The sequence below is a fragment of the Muscardinus avellanarius genome (assembly GCF_963383645.1).
Source record: "Muscardinus avellanarius genome assembly, chromosome: 9".
Lineage (NCBI taxonomy): Eukaryota > Metazoa > Chordata > Mammalia > Rodentia > Gliridae > Muscardinus > Muscardinus avellanarius.
Window position 1 is genome coordinate 115,024,970 of NC_137795.1, and position 2,976 is coordinate 115,027,945.

Sequence of the window (2,976 nt, forward strand, 5' to 3'; positions counted from 1 at the left end):
CTCCTGGAGTCTTTGGCGCAGAACACCTGCTATGCCCTGCGAAAAAAAGAACACTTCAAGTGATAAACTGTAGATGGCCATCCTGGGAGGACTAGATGGACAGGATGCTGGGTTGGTCAGCTTCTCGTTGCTGTGATCAAATACCTGAGAAAACCAACTTAGGGTGGTGTGCGGCGGGCCCGCCCTCCCCGCGCTGCGCTCCCGGGCGCTGGGCCCTCACACACCCTGCCTCGCCTGCTCTGTCACCTGAGCACGGCCACCATGGCGTCCAGAGAGGAGGATGGTGGCAGCGCGGCAGAAGCCGGCGAGGAGCGGGAGTTCCCGGGCCAGCGGAGGCGCCCGGGCCTGCTGGCCACGGCCTGGCTTGCCCTGTAAAACAGCGCCATGACGGCGGGGTGGTTGGTTCTAGCTTTGGCCAAGGTACGCTTCTATAAGGAAAAAGGAATATACAGAGGTTTATATAAAAGTTTTCAGAAGACTCTTAAATTTTTCCAGACATTTGCACTGCTTGAGATAGTCACTGTTTAATTGGAATCATGCCTACTTCTCTGCTTGTGGCCGGAGTCCAAGTGAGCCCAGAATCTGCATGGTGTGTCTCGCCATGCATAGTGTAAAGCCAATATAATTTCTTTATATTATATCCTGCTGGAGTTGCTGGTGAGCTTCTGACAATATACGCTGCCTTGCCATATGTGAAGAAAACAGGAATGTTTTCCATAAGACTCCCTAACAAATGCAGTGTCTTTTTTGACTACTATTATTTTCTTCTTATAACTATGGCCTCAATTATGCCATTGTTTCTGCAGCTCTATTTTCATACGTTACTTCAAAGAAGAAAGGTGCTTCATGGAGAGGTGATCATAGAAAAGGATGATTAAAATGACCCCTACAAACAAGGTGCTTTTTCTGGGATTATTCGAGTCCAAGTTTTAATAACAAGAATAAAAAACTTCATCAAATACTGTGGAATGTATTGTTTCTTAATATAACTTGAGATACACATGGTGTTTGCTAACATTTGTCTTCATATTGTGCCAAGTCTGTTTTTACAAGAACTGTAAATATTATCAACTCCTGAGTAGGTATTGATCACTTAGAAAATAATTGGGTATATCACCTGGAAAAAAACTTCTGTTAATTTTACAAATTTTTGTAACATATAATCAAGGCTTTTAAAATCAATATTTATAAATTAGTTATAATAATTTAATATTATATTGGCTTCCCATGACATTTATATGATATTTGTAGTTGAAAGTAATCAAATTTACTGAGAATGTATTAGGACCCACATTCTATTTATAAGTCATAAGGTAACATTTATGATTAATAACAATATTTGAAAGTAAAGTATAAACATATGCTTCTATGGTAAGAATTTTGATGTAAAGTAACAGTATGAAACATTTAAGTAGATGGAACAATTGGAAATATTTATGTATGAATGTATACATATTTATGAAAATATGTATGAAGTCTAAATATTTCATTATTGGTAATGTTAGGGATAGAACCACTTTTCAAAACTGCTTATGTGTTTTGTCTGCTTTACTGATTTTTTTCATTTAAAATTTGGAGTACAGAATTGTTTTACAAGCTATAACAATATATATATATATATATATATATATATATATATATATATATATATGTATATAATTTTTTATGGTACCAGGGATGGAATCCAGGTACCATCCACTCTACCTTCGAGTGACACTCCCAGCCCTATTTTTTATTCTTTATTTTAAAACAGGGTCTCAATTGTGTTGCAAAGGGATTCACTAAGTAGTTGAGGCTGGCCGCGACCATGATCCTTCTGTCTCAGCCTCTCAGATGTTGGGAAAGCGTGCGCCACCATGCCCAGCTTTACATTTTAATGCTTTCTCTGCAGCTGAATGTGATGAGCAATATGCATTAGGTTACTAATTCTCCAAATAATACTGTTTCTTCTATTCTTACACTGTTGATCAGTTTTCAGTTTTTATGTGGAAGAAAATTTCAGGGAGTTTCCCCCTTTGGTAACATGCTATATAAGAATTTTTATATATTACTAAATGCCTGTCTTATGAAAAGTGTTTTAAATCATATTTCAAAATTTTTCATTAATTCAATTTGTACTCCCCCTAAACAGCTGTAATGCCTTTTCCCTCACACTGTGGAGTATCTTGAAGTAGGAATTGTGATTGAATTTAATAAAAGTGAAAGCAGATTAAAAAAATCAACTTAAGGGAGGAAAGATTACTTCGGCGCATGGTTTTTAGAGGTGTTGGTCATTGCCATTTGGTCCCATGGCTGTGGTCCTGAGAGGGAGTTGGGACAAGAGATACTTCTCCAGGACCTGTCCCCAGTGACCAACTTCCTCCACCTAGGTCCACCACCACCCAGTGCCCACAGTGTCCCTCTCTCAGCTCATCAGTACACTGCTGAGGCCAGAGCCTTCATGACCCAGTCGCTCCCAAGAGTCCCACCTCTGGGAACCAGGCCCTCCATACAGGATCCTTTGGGCACAGTGCAGAACCACACCACAGCAGGTAATGTGTCCTTAGGGTTAGTTTCCACACAGAGAGCCATGAGTTGACTGCTCTACTGGTAGAAAGGAGCAGGGCCAAGGATACACATAAAAATTCCTTGGTTGAGGAATGCACCTGTGAAGTTGGGATAATGGGATGACTGTGCCAAGCCCTGCCCTGGCTCCCCAGTCATGGACACCCCATGTGCCAGGCCCTGCCCTGGCTCCCCAGTTGTGTACACCCCATGTGCCAGGCCCTGCCCTGGCTCCCCAGTCGTGGACACCCCATGTGCCAGGCCCAGTTCTGGCTCCCCAGTCGTGGACACCCCATGTACCAGGCCCTGCCCTGGCTCCCCAGTCGTGGACACCCCATGTACCAGGCCCTGCCCTGGTTCCCCAGTTGTGGACACCCCATGTACCAGGCCCTGCCCTGGCTCCCCAGTCGTGGATACCCCATGTGCCAGGCC

General features: G+C 42.8%; 1 pseudogene across 1 annotated transcript; it reads left to right on the forward strand.

The window, feature by feature from the left end:
• The first annotated feature begins 261 nt into the window (after positions 1 to 261).
• On the forward strand, positions 262 to 878 carry LOC308266650 (very-long-chain (3R)-3-hydroxyacyl-CoA dehydratase 1-like; annotated as a pseudogene). The gene has a single exon. The product of its transcript is annotated as a very-long-chain (3R)-3-hydroxyacyl-CoA dehydratase 1-like (transcript).
• Positions 879 to 2,976: the final 2,098 nt, after the last annotated feature.